This window comes from Podarcis gaigeae (genome assembly GCF_964106915.1).
Source record: "Podarcis gaigeae genome assembly, chromosome: 4".
Classification (NCBI taxonomy): domain Eukaryota; kingdom Metazoa; phylum Chordata; class Lepidosauria; order Squamata; family Lacertidae; genus Podarcis; species Podarcis gaigeae.
Window position 1 is genome coordinate 474,638 of NC_139677.1, and position 16,488 is coordinate 491,125.

Here is a 16,488-nt window from a genome sequence, read left to right on the forward strand (position 1 = left end):
TCAAGCATAGGTGTTTTGGTTCCATGTCAATAGTAAGCGGACGAAATAGGTTGGATTGTTCTTTCCATGTTCTTTACACCCACAAATAGCAAAGCGAAGTGTAATGAGCCTAAACCTCCCCAAACAGCTTGTTTTGCGTTCCAGCTACATAGAAAGAAGAATTTTGGATTTCGCTTATTTCAAATCGTGTTCCGTGGTGTTAATGCTCATTAACCCAGAAATCGCAAAGTATGTGTAATGAGTCCCAAATAACACAAAACGGTCTTTTCGCTTCCATATGCGTAGAAAGAAGACGAATAAGCTTTGATAGGGCTTATTTCAATTCGCATGGTGTTTTATGGGTGTGCACCAGAATCACCTCCAACCAAAGCAAAAAGGTGTTTTGGGTTCCATCCACTTCAAAAGAAAGAAGATAAAGCTCTGATTGGTTTTGTTGCAAACTGGTGTTTTTGGGGTTAGAATGCACATTCACTCAAAAATCTCAGAGTGAAATGTGACTTAACAGCCCTAATCAAGCATAGGTGTTTTGGTTCCATGTCAATAGTAAGCGGACGAAATAGGTTGGATTGTTCTTTCCATGTTCTTTACACCCACAAATAGCAAAGCGAAGTGTAATGAGCCTAAACCTCCCCAAACAGCTTGTTTTGCGTTCCAGCTACATAGAAAGAAGAATTTTGGATTTCGCTTATTTCAAATCGTGTTCCGTGGTGTTAATGCTCATTAACCCAGAAATCGCAAAGTATGTGTAATGAGTCCCAAATAACAGAAAACGGTCTTTTCGCTTCCATATGCGTAGAAAGAAGAGGAATAAGCTTTGATAGGGCTTATTTCAATTCGCATGGTGTTTTATGGGTGTGCACCAGAATCACCTCCAACCAAAGCAAAAAGGTGTTTTGGGTTCCATCCACTTCAAAAGAAAGAAGATAAAGCTCTGATTGGTTTTGTTGCAAACTGGTGTTTTTGGGGTTAGAATGCACATTCACTCAAAAATCTCAGAGTGAAATGTGACTTAACAGCCCTAATCAAGCATAGGTGTTTTGGTTCCATGTCAATAGTAAGCGGAAAAAATAGGTTGGATTGTTCTTTCCATGTTCTTTACACCCACAAATAGCAAAGCGAAGTGTAATGAGCCTAAACCTCCCCAAACAGCTTGTTTTGCGTTCCAGCTACATAGAAAGAAGAATTTTGGATTTCGCTTATTTCAAATCGTGTTCCGTGGTGTTAATGCTCATTAACCCAGAAATCGCAAAGTATGTGTAATGAGTCCCAAATAACACAAAACGGTCTTTTCGCTTCCATATGCGTAGAAAGAAGAGGAATAAGCTTTGATAGGGCTTATTTCAATTCGCATGGTGTTTTATGGGTGTGCACCAGAATCACCTCCAACCAAAGCAAAAAGGTGTTTTGGGTTCCATCCACTTCAAAAGAAAGAAGATAAAGCTCTGATTGGTTTTGTTGCAAACTGGTGTTTTTGGGGTTAGAATGCACATTCACTCAAAAATCTCAGAGTGAAATGTGACTTAACAGCCCTAATCAAGCATAGGTGTTTTGGTTCCATGTCAATAGTAAGCGGACGAAATAGGTTGGATTGTTCTTTCCATGTTCTTTACACCCACAAATAGCAAAGCGAAGTGTAATGAGCCTAAACCTCCCCAAACAGCTTGTTTTGCGTTCCAGCTACATAGAAAGAAGAATTTTGGATTTCGCTTATTTCAAATCGTGTTCCGTGGTGTTAATGCTCATTAACCCAGAAATCGCAAAGTATGTGTAATGAGTCCCAAATAACAGAAAACGGTCTTTTCGCTTCCATATGCGTAGAAAGAAGACGAATAAGCTTTGATAGGGCTTATTTCAATTCGCATGGTGTTTTATGGGTGTGCACCAGAATCACCTCCAACCAAAGCAAAAAGGTGTTTTGGGTTCCATCCACTTAAAATGAAAGAAGATAAAGCTCTGATTGGTTTTGTTGCAAACTGGTGTTTTTGGGGTTAGAATGCACATTCACTCAAAAATCTCAGAGTGAAATGTTACTTAACAGCCCTAATCAAGCATAGGTGTTTTGGTTCCATGTCATTAGAAAGCGGATGAAAAAGTTTGGATTGTTCTTTCCATGTTTGTCAGGACTGCCGCTAGGTCCCAGCTCACAGAGGACCAACGCCCAGTGGATATTATATACAAAAGTCTTTATTGAAGTTTAGTTTCCATTTCCAAGCTCTGGGCGCGCAGGCCCACGTCTTAACGCTAGACCGGCTAAGTCCCCTCTGACTCACTGCTCCACCCACACCAGTTTAAGATTCTAGCCCGGCTCCACCTCTTGCGCTGCTCTTTCCTGCGTTGGGTCCTTCTGCCCTCTGGGGTTCCCTCCTTCCTGGACTCCTCTGACGCGGAGCCTCCTGAGTCTTGCCCCTCCCTCCGGCGGGCTTTAGGACCTGGCTCCCTTCCCGGGCTCCCCGCTGTGCCGCGCTCCTGTACATTTGAACTTGGCGCGCGCGCCCAACCGGTGACTTTCCTTCTGACCGTTTCCCCGCTTCCTGATGTGGGTGTTGCCAAACCTGACTCCTCTCCTCCCTCTGGTGGTGAGGACACTGGTCCCGACTCCTGGGACTCCCCCTCCCCACTGCGCTCTGGTGGAGACGCTGGCCCTGATCTCCAGCTGCTGTTCAGGGACTCCCCACTGGCCCCTCCCTCTTGAGGTTTCTCCCTTGGAATCTCCCTTGCTCTGGCCACCGGCGCTCCCTTCTGTGAGTCCTCCGATTCGCTAGAGAGGCTTGTGGAATAACTCTGGCCACTGTCACTGCCTGCGCCCCCCTCGTACTCCTCCTCCTCACTCTCCCTTTGCTCCCCCTCCTGTGTCTCTCCTTCTGAACCCCTGACATCCATCCCCCCCTCGAAGCCCCCCTTCCCCCCTCCCCCTCTTCCGGTGCGGGTTCCGGGTGCTCCATTGTTGTAGGGGTGAGTCCAGGATACAGCTCGTCCCCTGAGGCTTGCAACCATCGAGATAAGTCCGGGAAGTCCCCCATGGGCTCGTCGACGACGACCTCCTCCGCTTCCATCTCCTGCGCGGTGTGCTCGAAATCTGCGCTCGACCCCAAATCACGCAAGAGCCCTCCTCCCCCTGTTGCTTGATGGGGGTCCACCTCCCAGGGCCCCTTCGGCATGTCTCTGCGCCAGCCCACTTCGGGTTGGTCCTCCCACCAATAAGATCCCCCCGTGCCAAAACCTGAAAGTGATCCCTCCGGAGAGCTGCCTCCCGGAGCCGAGTCCTCAGCTGACGAGAAACCCCGGAAAGTGCTGGCCGAGAGTGTGGGTGTGAACAAACAATCCTCAAAAAAGCCCGCCGGCATAGGCTTGTGCGGGAAAAGTGTGTGGAATTCTTCCTTGAGCAACTGCTCTTCCACTGCGTAATCCGGCACCCACCTGTTGGCGCTGGCCGGGGTGTCCTCTGTGGCGAGAAGATATTCAATCCCGTCCTCCCCCCACCTTGAGTCTAAAATCTCAGTGGCTTCATTAAGTGGCTCCCCTTTCGGCGACCCCCCTTTTTTGGGCGCTTCTCTGAGCGGGTCTGGCGCCTTCCCCGGTGCTTGAAACCTGTGGGGCTCTCTGTAGGGCGTGAGCACTGATCTATGAAAAACCGGGTGCATTCTGGAACCCTCCGGGAGTGTCAACCGGAAGGCCACTGGGTTGATCTGCGCCTCTACTTGGTAAGGCCCTAGCTGCTTGTGCCCTAGTTTCTTCTTGGCTAACGATCTGGCTGGAACTGCTTGTGCTGCCAACCAGACCCAGTCTCCCACCTGGATGTCCTCCCCAACCCTCCTGTGTCGATCTGCCTGCACTTTGTAAGCCTGTTTTGCCAACTCTAACTGCCTCCTGAGCTGCTCGTGGATCTCCTGCAACTCCGCTGCCACTTCCTCTGCTCCCTGTGGCTCCCCCTCCCGCACTGTGTCCAGACCCGGGAAGGTTCTGGGATGCCTCCCGTAGTTGGCAAAAAATGGGGTCACCCCCGTGGACCCGTGCTTCGTGTTGTTGTAGGCAAACTCGACCAACGGTAGATAGTCCACCCAGGTCGATGGCTGCTGGTTCGCGTAGCATCTCAGGTACTGCTGCATGATGGCGTTGACCCTTTCCGCCTGCCCGTTAGTTTGCGGGTGTCTCGCCGACGCCAGGCTGACCTTGACGTTCAGGAATCCCATCAGCTTTTGCCAGAAGTTGGAGATGAACTGGCGTCCCCGGTCGGACAAAATAGACCGTGGTAGGCCGTGCACCTTGAACACGTGGTCTATGAACATCTTAGCGGTCTGCTCGGCCGTGGCCACCTTAGCGCACGGAATGAAGTGGGCCATCTTGGTGAACAGGTCCACTACCACGAGCACTGCCGTCTTGCCCCTTGAGCTGGGTAGATCTGTGACAAAGTCCAGGGCTACCCTCTCCCACGGTACGAACGGTGTCTGTAGCGGTTCCAACAGGCCCGCCGGCGGCTGGTGCACAGGCTTAGCCCTTTGGCAGGTGTCGCACCTATTGACATAGTCCGCGACATCCCCCCGCATCTTAGGCCACCAAAAGTCTCTGGCTACTAAGTCCACCGTCTTCTCCTTGCCGAAGTGCCCCGCGCTGGGCGCGTCGTGCAGCTGTTGCAGGACCTTCGCGCGGAGGCTGTCTCCTGGTACGTAGAGGACTCCCTTGCGTAGGAGCAGGCCGTCTCGCACTTGGAATTCGTCGCCCCTCGCCTTGCCACTGCACACCTCCTCCATCTTGGCTCGGGCGAACGAGTCCGTTTGCAGCGCGCGGCGCACCGCGTCCAGGTCCACCGTGGCTGACGCGCATGCCCACGCCTGTGGTGTGAAAATGTGCTTGGCCGCCGCCGGTGCCTCTGCCTCCAGATACTGCGGTTTTCTGGACAGCGCGTCCGCCAAGACGTTGCTGTTTCCTGGGATGTACTCAATTCTGAAGTCGAAATCTGCAAAGAACTCCGCCCAGCGGATGTGTCGCTGGTTCAGGAACCTCGCCGTGCGCCAGTACTCCAAGTTCTTATGGTCTGTGCGGACCTGCACCGTGTGCTTGGCTCCGACGAGGAAGTGCCGCCACGCCTTGAAGGCTGCATGTATGGCCAGCAACTCCCTGTCCCAAATGGTGTAGTTCTGCTCCGCTTTGCTGAGTTTTCTGGAGTAGAAAGCGCACGGCCTCCAGTCCCCCTGGTGGTCTTGCTGCAACAGAACGGCTCCCACGGCCCTGTCTGAGGCGTCCGTCTCCACTCTCATGGGCCTGCTGGGATTTACGTGCAGTAGGTTCTCTTCGGAAGCGAAGAGCTGCTTGAGCTTCTGAAAGGACTGCTCTGCCTGCTCCGTCCAGATGAACCTCTTCTTCTTGGAACTGAGGGTGTCGGTGATGGCCGCTGTCTGCATGGCGAAACCCTTGATGAACTTGCGATAAAAGTTGGCAAAACCGACAAACCTCTGTACTTCCTTCCTATTGCGTGGGCTCTTCCAATCCAGTACTGCACGTACCTTGGCACCGTCCATAGCCAGTCCCTTGTCGGACAGTTTGTAGCCCAAGAAATCCACCTCCGTCTTGTCGAACTGGCACTTCTCCAGCTTGGCGTACAGCCTGTGCTCCCGCAGCCTCTGCAGAACTTCCCTAACATCTCTCTCGTGAGCCTCCGGCGATTCCGAGAAGATTAGGATGTCATCCAGGAAGCAGACGCACTTCTTGTAGAGGAGACCCGCCAAGACATGATGCATGAAGGCTTGAAAGCAGTGGGAACCATTTTTCAATCCAAAAGGCATAACTCTGTATTCATAAGTGCCCAGCGGCGTAAACATGGTTGTTTTCCACTCGTCGCCTTCCCGTACGCGAATGAGATTGTACGCTCCGCGCAGATCCAACTTGGTAAAGATGCGACCCTTCCTCACCGTCGCCAGCAGGTCATCGATCTTGGGCATAGGGAATGCTGAGGGCTTGGTCTTGAGGTTCAAGAAGCGGAAATCAACGACCAGCCTCTTTTGGGGCGTGTCCCGCTTCTTTACAAAGAACACGGGACTGCCTCCTGCCGCCTTGGACTCCCGGATGAATCCCCGCTTCAGGTTGTGATCTATGAACTCCCTGAGCTCTTGCAATTCATCCTCAGACATGGAGTACAGTTTCCCCGTCGGGAGCGTCGCCCCGGGCAGGAGGTCGATCTTGCAGTCGTAGGGTCTGTGGGGTGGCAGCTTATCCGCCTCTTTCTCGCAGAAGACCTCCAAAAACTCCTTGTATTTGTTAGGCACCGCTTGCAACATGCCCAAGTTCAGCTGTGGTCCATCCTCGTGCCCCTCATCTTCCAAGTCCGCCAGGATGCAGTGTTCTGCGCAGTAAGAGGAGCCGAAGGTCAGTTGCCGCTGGTACCAAGCTAATGCCGGGCTGTGCCTATCCAGCCAACTCATTCCCAACACTATGGGCGTGTCTGACAGGCGGGTGACGTTGAAGCTGATGACCTCACGGTGGTTTCCAATGCGCATCACCATTGGCGGCGTCTGCTGTAGCACTTGCCCTCCCAGTAGCTCCCTGCCGTCCACTGTGACGACTTTCAGAGGTACCGCCGCTGGCAGAAGGGCTATGCCATGTTGCTGGAGGAACTGCATGTCTATAAAATCTGCATTGCTCCCCGAGTCGATGGTGATGGGAATTTCCACAAGTAGCCCATTGGGGAGCTGAAGGGATGCGGTGAGCTGCACTACTGGTTTGGGTGGGAGGGGGTCGGTGGGCTGTAAGATCCCTGGGGATTGCTTCACTGACTTGTCTGGCTGGTCCCCAGAGACGCCATCTCCAGCCAGACAGTGGAGTTTTCCTGCTGCGACTCCCTCTGCTGAATTGCGTCTGTTACTGTCGCTGCGGCTGCAGTATGCTTGTGAAACCGCTGGGGACACTCTTTTGCCATATGCTGAGCACTGTCGCAGATGTAGCACTTCCTGGTTCCTCTAGGAGGCTTCATCTTGACTGCTCCCGGAGTTAGGGCTCCGACTGTGGAGTGAGCCTTAGCACCACCTATCTCCATCGGCTCCTCTCCCCCTCCCAGCGGAGGCATGGATCGAGCGCGCGCCGCCTCCTTGGGGAAGGGAGGCAGTCCTCTCGCTGGCGTGCGTCCCAAATGCCCTTCCTCCCTGCCCCAAGGGCGTCCTTCCAACCGAACCCCAATGGAGAGTGCCCGTTCCACCACTTCCTTGGTGGTTTGGGGTCTTCCCCCCCTTGCGATCTCGTCTTTCACAGCTCCGATCAACCCCTCCCAGAACAGGTCTCTGACGGCAGGCGATTCTTTCTCCCAGGCTAGTACATTCACCAATCCGAAAAAACGTGAATGATATTGCCTCACAGTGGCTTTACCTTGTCTTAGTCCGTGAATCTCCCTCCTAGCGATATCCACATCAATCTCAGATAAAAAACACGCATCCATCACTTTAATGAAGGCAGTCGCATTTTGGAGGGCTGGATCCTTGTCTCTCCATAGATTGCGCAGCCACGATTTTGCCTCCCCCCGTAAATGCGAAATAATAAATCCCACTCTCTCTTCCTCATTTTTAAAGTCTTTGTCAAGCAGCTGCAATGCATAAATCACATCTGCTCTGAAGTTAGGATACTCCTGCAGGTCCCCATTGAAGTGAGATACCAGGCTCCCTCCTCTGTTTCCCAGCCCAATCCCTTCTGGTCTGGTGGCCGGTAGCCTCTGTGTACTTAGCACTTCTAACCTGGTTCGCAGATCCTGGCAGGCAGCAGCTGCTTCCTGTTCTTTCTTTCTGGAAGCCGCAATTTCTGCAGTCAACTGCGTCACTGCGTTTTGCAAACTCGCTATCCTCTCTTCGGTAGTCATTTCCCTGTTTTTCGTGAGCTCGCGAAGCACCAATCTTCACCCCTCGCTGCTTTCCCGCACTCCACGAGGTTGCAAAATTGGTGAAAATGGAGAGGGGACTTACTGTCAGGACTGCCGCTAGGTCCCAGCTCACAGAGGACCAACGCCCAGTGGATATTATATACAAAAGTCTTTATTGAAGTTTAGTTTCCATTTCCAAGCTCTGGGCGCGCAGGCCCACGTCTTAACGCTAGACCGGCTAAGTCCCCTCTGACTCACTGCTCCACCCACACCAGTTTAAGATTCTAGCCCGGCTCCACCTCTTGCGCTGCGCTTTCCTGCGTTGGGTCCTTCTGCCCTCTGGGGTTCCCTCCTTCCTGGACTCCTCTGACGCGGAGCCTCCTGAGTCTTGCCCCTCCCTCCGGCGGGCTTTAGGACCTGGCTCCCTTCCCGGGCTCCCCGCTGTGCCGCGCTCCTGTACATTTGAACTTGGCACGCGCGCCCAACCGGTGACTTTCCTTCTGACCGTTTCCCCGCTTCCTGATGTGGGTGTTGCCAAACCTGACTCCTCTCCTCCCTCTGGTGGTGAGGACACTGGTCCCGACTCCTGGGACTCCCCCTCCCCACTGCGCTCTGGTGGAGACGCTGGCCCTGATCTCCAGCTGCTGTTCAGGGACTCCCCGCTGGCCCCTCCCTCTTGAGGTTTCTCCCTTGGAATCTCCCTTGCTCTGGCCAAAGGAAGGGGGGCTTCGAGGGGGGGATGGATGTCAGGGGTTCAGAAGGAGAGACACAGGAGGGGGAGCAAAGGGAGAGTGAGGAGGAGGAGTACGAGGGGGGCGCAGGCAGTGACAGTGGCCAGAGTTATTCCACAAGCCTCTCTAGCGAATCGGAGGACTCACAGAAGGGAGCGCCGGTGGCCAGAGCAAGGGAGATTCCAAGGGAGAAACCTCAAGAGGGAGGGGCCAGCGGGGAGTCCCTGAACAGCAGCTGGAGATCAGGGCCAGCGTCTCCACCAGAGCGCAGTGGGGAGGGGGAGTCCCAGGAGTCGGGACCAGTGTCCTCACCACCAGAGGGAGGAGAGGAGTCAGGTTTGGCAACACCCACATCAGGAAGCGGGGAAACGGTCAGAAGGAAAGTCACCGGCTGGGCGCGCGCGCCAAGTTCAAATGCACAGCGGGGAGCCCGAAAAGGGAGCCAGGTCCTAAAGCCCGCCGGAGGGAGGGGCAAGACTCAGGAGGCTCCGCGTCAGAGGAGTCCAGGAAGGAGGGAACCCCAGAGGGCAGAAGGACCCAACGCAGGAAAGAGCAGCGCAAGAGGTGGAGCCGGGCTAGAATCTTAAACTGGTTTGGGTGGAGCAGTGAGTCAGAGGGGACTTAGCCGGTCTAGCGTTAAGACGTGGGCCTGCGCGCCCAGAGCTTGGAAATGGAAACTAAACTTCAATAAAGACTTTTGTATATAATATCCACTGGGCGTTGGTCCTCTGTGAGCTGGGACCTAGCGGCAGTCCTGACAGTAAGTCCCCTCACTATTTTCACCAATTTTGCAATCTCGTGGAGTGCGGGAAAGCAGCGAGGGGTGAAGATTGGTGCTTCGCGAGCTCACGAAAAACAGGGAAATGACTACCGAAGAGAGGATAGCGAGTTTGCAAAACGCAGTGACGCAGTTGACTGCAGAAATTGCGGCTTCCAGAAAGAAAGAACAGGAAGCAGCTGCTGCCTGCCAGGATCTGCGAACCAGGTTAGAAGTGCTAAGTACACAGAGGCTACCGGCCACCAGACCAGAAGAGATTGGGCTGGGAAACAGAGGAGGGAGCCTGGTATCTCACTTCAATGGGGACCTGCAGGAGTATCCTAACTTCAGAGCAGATGTAATTTATGCATTGCAGCTGCTTGACAAAGACTTTAAAAATGAGGAAGAGAGAGTGGGATTTATTATTTCGCATTTACGGGGGGAGGCAAAATCGTGGCTGCGCAATCTATGGACAGACAAGGATCCAGCCCTCCAAAATGCGGCTGCCTTCATTAAAGTGATGGATGCGTGTTTTTTATCTGAGATTGATGTGGATATCGCTAGGAGGGAGATTCACGGACTAAGACAAGGTAAAGCCACTGTGAGGCAATATCATTCACGTTTTTTCGGATTGGTGAATGTACTAGCCTGGGAGAAAGAATCGCCTGCCGTCAGAGACCTGTTCTGGGAGGGGTTGAGCAGAGCTGTGAAAGACGAGATCGCAAGGGGGGGAAGACCCCAAACCACCAAGGACGTGGTGGAACGGGCACTCTCCATTGGGGTTCGGTTGGAAGGACGCCCTTGGGGCAAGGAGGAAGGGCATTTGGGACGCACGCCAGCGAGAGGACTGCCTCCCTTCCCCAAGGAGGCGGCGCGCGCTCGATCCATGCCTCCGCTGGGAGGGGGAGAGGAGCCGATGGAGATAGGTGGTGCTAAGGCTCACTCCACAGTCGGAGCCCTAACTCCGGGAGCAGTCAAGATGAAGCCTCCTAGAGGAACCAGGAAGTGCTACATCTGCGACAGTGCTCAGCATATGGCAAAAGAGTGTCCCCAGCGGTTTCACAAGCATACTGCAGCCGCAGCGACAGTAACAGACGCAATTCAGCAGAGGGAGTCGCAGCAGGAAAACTCCACTGTCTGGCTGGAGATGGCGTCTCTGGGGACCAGCCAGACAAGTCAGTGAAGCAATCCCCAGGGATCTTACAGCCCACCGACCCCCTCCCACCCAAACCAGTAGTGCAGCTCACCGCATCCCTTCAGCTCCCCAATGGGCTACTTGTGGAAATTCCCATCACCATCGACTCGGGGAGCAATGCAGATTTTATAGACATGCAGTTCATCCAGCAACATGGCATAGCCCTTCTGCCAGCGGCGGTACCTCTGAAAGTCGTCACAGTGGACGGCAGAGAGCTACTGGGAGGGCAAGTGCTACAGCAGACGCCGCCAATGGTGATGCGCATTGGAAACCACCGTGAGGTCATCAGCTTCAACGTCACCCGCCTGTCAGACACGCCCATAGTGTTGGGAATGAGTTGGCTGGATAGGCACAGCCCGGCATTAGCTTGGTACCAGCGGCAACTGACCTTCGGCTCCTCTTACTGCGCAGAACACTGCATCCTGGCGGACTTGGAAGATGGGGGGCACGAGGATGGACCACAGCTGAACTTGGGCATGTTGCAAGCGGTGCCTAACAAATACAAGGAGTTTTTGGAGGTCTTCTGCGAGAAAGAGGCGGATAAGCTGCCACCCCACAGACCCTACGACTGCAAGATCGACCTCCTGCCCGGGGCGACGCTCCCGACGGGGAGACTGTACTCCATGTCTGAGGATGAATTGCAAGAGCTCAGGGAGTTCATAGATCACAACCTGAAGCGGGGATTCATCCGGGAGTCCAAGGCGGCAGGAGGCAGTCCCGTGTTCTTTGTAAAGAAGAGGGATACGCCCCAGAAGAGGCTGGTCGTTGATTTCCGCTTCTTGAACCTCAAGACCAAGCCCTCAGCCTTCCCTATGCCCAAGATCGATGACCTGCTGGCGACGGTGAGGAAGGGTCGCATCTTTACCAAGTTGGATCTGCGCGGAGCGTACAATCTCATTCGCGTACGGGAAGGCGACGAGTGGAAAACAACCATGTTTACGCCGCTGGGCACTTATGAATACAGAGTTATGCCTTTTGGATTAAAAAATGGTTCCCACTGCTTTCAAGCCTTCATGCATCATGTCTTGGCGGGTCTCCTCTACAAGAAGTGCGTCTGCTTCCTGGATGACATCCTGATCTTCTCGGAATCGCCGGAGGCTCACGAGAGAGATGTTAGGGAAGTTCTGCAGAGGCTGCGGGAGCACAGGCTGTACGCCAAGCTGGAGAAGTGCCAGTTCGACAAGACGGAGGTGGATTTCTTGGGCTACAAACTGTCCGACAAGGGACTGGCTATGGACGGTGCCAAGGTACGTGCAGTACTGGATTGGAAGAGCCCACGCAATAGGAAGGAAGTACAGAGGTTTGTCGGTTTTGCCAACTTTTATCGCAAGTTCATCAAGGGTTTCGCCATGCAGACAGCGGCCATCACCGACACCCTCAGTTCCAAGAAGAAGAGTTTCATCTGGACGGAGCAGGCAGAGCAGTCCTTTCAGAAGCTCAAGCAGCTCTTCGCTTCCGAGGAGAACCTACTGCACGTAAATCCCAGCAGGCCCATGAGAGTGGAGACGGACGCCTCAGACAGGGCCGTGGGAGCCGTTCTGTTGCAGCAAGACCACCAGGGGGACTGGAGGCCCTGCGCTTTCTACTCCAGAAAACTCAGCAAAGCGGAGCAGAACTACACCATCTGGGACAGGGAGTTGCTGGCCATACATGCAGCCTTCAAGGCGTGGCGGCACTTCCTCGTCGGAGCCAAGCACACGGTGCAGGTCCGCACAGACCATAAGAACTTGGAGTACTGGCGCACGGCGAGGTTCCTGAACCAGCGACACATCCGCTGGGTGGAGTTCTTTGCAGATTTCGACTTCAGAATTGAGTACATCCCAGGAAACAGCAACGTCTTGGCGGACGCGCTGTCCAGAAAACCGCAGTATCTGGAGGCAGAGGCACCGGCGGCGGCCAAGCACATTTTCACACCACAGGCGTGGGCATGCGCGTCAGCCACGGTGGACCTGGACGCGGTGCGCCGCGCGCTGCAAACGGACTCGTTCGCCCGAGCCAAGATGGAGGAGGTGTGCAGTGGCAAGGCGAGGGGCGACGAATTCCAAGTGCGCGACGGCCTGCTCCTACGCAAGGGAGTCCTCTACGTACCAGGAGACAGCCTCCGCGCGAAGGTCCTGCAACAGCTGCACGACGCGCCCAGCGCGGGGCACTTCGGCAAGGAGAAGACGGTGGACTTAGTAGCCAGAGACTTTTGGTGGCCTAAGATGCGGGGGGATGTCGCGGACTATGTCAATAGGTGCGACACCTGCCAAAGGGCTAAGCCTGTGCACCAGCCGCCGGCGGGCCTGTTGGAACCGCTACAGACACCGTTCGTACCGTGGGAGAGGGTGGCCCTGGACTTTGTCACAGATCTACCCAGCTCAAGGGGCAAGACGGCAGTGCTCGTGGTAGTGGACCTGTTCACCAAGATGGCCCACTTCATTCCGTGCGCGAAGGTGGCCACGGCCGAGCAGACCGCTAAGATGTTCATAGACCACGTGTTCAAGGTGCACGGCCTACCACGGTCTATTTTGTCCGACCGGGGGCGCCAGTTCATCTCCAACTTCTGGCAAAAGCTGATGGGATTCCTGAACGTCAAGGTCAGCCTGGCGTCGGCGAGACACCCGCAAACTAACGGGCAGGCGGAAAGGGTCAACGCCATCATGCAGCAGTACCTGAGATGCTACGCGAACCAGCAGCCATCGACCTGGGTGGACTATCTACCGTTGGCCGAGTTTGCCTACAACAACACGAAGCACGGGTCCACGGGGGTGACACCATTTTTCGCCAACTACGGGAGGCATCCCAGAACCTTCCCGGGTCTGGACACAGTGCGGGAGGGGGAGCCACAGGGAGCAGAGGACGTGGCAGCGGAGTTGCAGGAGATCCACGAGCAGCTCAGGAGGCAGTTAGAGTTGGCAAAACAGGCTTACAAAGTGCAGGCAGATCGACACAGGAGGGTTGGGGAGGACATCCAGGTGGGAGACTGGGTCTGGTTGGCAGCACAAGCAGTTCCAGCCAGATCGTTAGCCAAGAAGAAACTAGGGCACAAGCAGCTAGGGCCTTACCAAGTAGAGGCGCAGATCAACCCAGTGGCCTTCCGGTTGACACTCCCGGAGGGTTCCAGAATGCACCCGGTCTTTCATAGATCAGTGCTCACGCCCTACAGAGAGCCCCACAGGTTTCAAGCACCGGGGAAGGCGCCAGACCCGCTCAGAGAAGCGCCCAAAAAAGGGGGGTCGACGAAAGGGGAGCCACTTAATGAAGCCACTGAGATTTTAGACTCAAGGTGGGGGGAGGACGGGATTGAATATCTTCTCGCCACAGAGGACACCCCGGCCAGCGCCAACAGGTGGGTGCCGGATTACGCAGTGGAAGAGCAGTTGCTCAAGGAAGAATTCCACACACTTTTCCCGCACAAGCCTATGCCGGCGGGCTTTTTCGAGGATTGTTTGTTCACACCCACACTCTCGGCCAGCACTTTCCGGGGTTTCTCGTCAGCTGAGGACTCGGCTCCGGGAGGCAGATCCCCGGAGGGATCGCTTTCAGGTTTTGGCACGGGGGGATCTTATTGGTGGGAGGACCAACCCGAAGTGGGCTGGCGCAGAGACATGCCGAAGGGGCCCTGGGAGGTGGAACCCCATCAAGCAACAGGGGGAGGAGGGCTCTTGGGTGATTTGGGGTCGAGCTCAGATTTCGAGCACACCGCGCAGGAGATGGAAGCGGAGGAGGTCGTCGTCGACGAGCCCATGGGGGACTTCCCAGACTTATCTCGATGGTTGCAAGCCTCAGGGGACGAGCTGTATCCTGGACTCACCCCTACAACAATGGAGCACCCGGAACCCGCACCGGAAGAGGGGGAGGGGGAAGGGGGGGCTTCGAGGGGGGGATGGATGTCAGGGGTTCAGAAGGAGAGACACAGGAGGGGGAGCAAATGGAGAGTGAGGAGGAGGAGTACGAGGGGGGCGCAGGCAGTGACAGTGGCCAGAGTTATTCCACAAGCCTCTCTAGCGAATCGGAGGACTCACAGAAGGGAGCGCCGGTGGCCAGAGCAAGGGAGATTCCAAGGGAGAAACCTCAAGAGGGAGGGGCCAGCGGGGAGTCCCTGAACAGCAGCTGGAGATCAGGGCCAGCGTCTCCACCAGAGCGCAGTGGGGAGGGGGAGTCCCAGGAGTCGGGACCAGTGTCCTCACCACCAGAGGGAGGAGAGGAGTCAGGTTTGGCAACACCCACATCAGGAAGCGGGGAAACGGTCAGAAGGAAAGTCACCGGCTGGGCGCGCGTGCCAAGTTCAAATGTACAGGAGCGCGGCACAGCGGGGAGCCCGGGAAGGGAGCCAGGTCCTAAAGCCCGCCGGAGGGAGGGGCAAGACTCAGGAGGCTCCGCGTCAGAGGAGTCCAGGAAGGAGGGAACCCCAGAGGGCAGAAGGACCCAACGCAGGAAAGAGCAGCGCAAGAGGTGGAGCCGGACTAGAATCTTAAACTGGTGTGGGTGGAGCAGTGAGTCAGAGGGGACTTAGCCGGTCTAGCGTTAAGACGTGGGCCTGCGCGCCCAGAGCTTGGAAATGGAAACTAAACTTCAATAAAGACTTTTGTATATAATATCCACTGGGCGTTGGTCCTCTGTGAGCTGGGACCTAGCGGCAGTCCTGACAGCTGGCTTGGGTGGTAAAGGGTCTGTGGGTTGCAAAGACGCTGGGGACTGATCTACAGATTCGCCTGGCTGAGCCCCAGCAATTCTGCTTGCAGCCAGGCATTCTCGTTTCCCTGAGGTTCCTCTTCCTGGATCACTTCTGCAGCTACCGTCGCTAAAGCTGTAGTGTGTTTCTGGAGCCTCTGGGGGCACTCTTTCGCCATGTGCAGTGCACTGTCGCAGATGTAACACTTCCTGGTCCCTCTAGGAGGCTTCGCCTTTACTGCACCGGAAACTGGGGCTCTGGCTGTTGCTTGAGCCTTAGCACCACCAAGTTCCATCGGCTCCTCCCCCTGCCTCCCCAGCGGCGAGGGATGTGACTGACTGAACTCCCTGGGGATGAAAGAAGACGTCCTCGCTGGTGGACGCAACTGACGTTCTTCCTCATTGTGCCAAGGACGTCCCTCGTGACGTATCTCAATCGCCAGAGCACTCTGCACCACCTCCTCCAGGGTCTGAGGTCTGTCTCCCCTGGCAAGTTCGTCCTTTATGGGACCGCTGAGACCCTCCCAGAACAAATCCCTCACAGGTGTGCAGTCTTTCTCCCAGCGTAACGCAGTCAGTAAAGCAAAAAATCTGGAATGGTACAGACGCACAGTGGCTTTGCCTTGCCGCAGTCCAAATATCTCCCTGCGTGCAAGATCCAAATCTACGGTTGACTGGAAGCAGGCATCCATCGCTTTTATGAATTCATCAGAATCACGGCGGGCAGGGCCATCTTCACGCCACAAATTGCGCAAAAACACCAATTTGCAACAAAACCAATCAGAGCTTTATCTTCTTTCTTTTTAAGTGGATGGAACCCAAAACACCTTTTTGCTTTGGTTGGAGGTGATTCTGGTGCACACCCATAAAACACCATGCGAATTGAAATAAGCCCTATCAAAGCTTATTCCTCTTCTTTCTACGCATATGGAAGCGAAAAGACCGTTTTGTGTTATTTGGGACTCATTACACATACTTTGCGATTTCTGGGTTAAAGAGCATTAACACCACGGAACACGATTTGAAATAAGCGAAATCCAAAATTCATCTTTCTATGTAGCTGGAACGCAAAACAAGCTGTTTGGGGAGGTTTAGGCTCATTACACTTCGCTTTGCTATTGGTGGGTGGAAAGAACATGGAAAGAACAATCCAAACTTTTTCATCTGCTTTCTATTGACATGGAACCAAAACACCTATGCTTGATTACGGCTGTTAGAAACATTTCACTGAGATTTTTGGGTGAATGTGCATTCTAACCCCAAAAGCACCAATTTGCAACAAAACCAATCAGAGCTTTATCTTCTTTCTTTT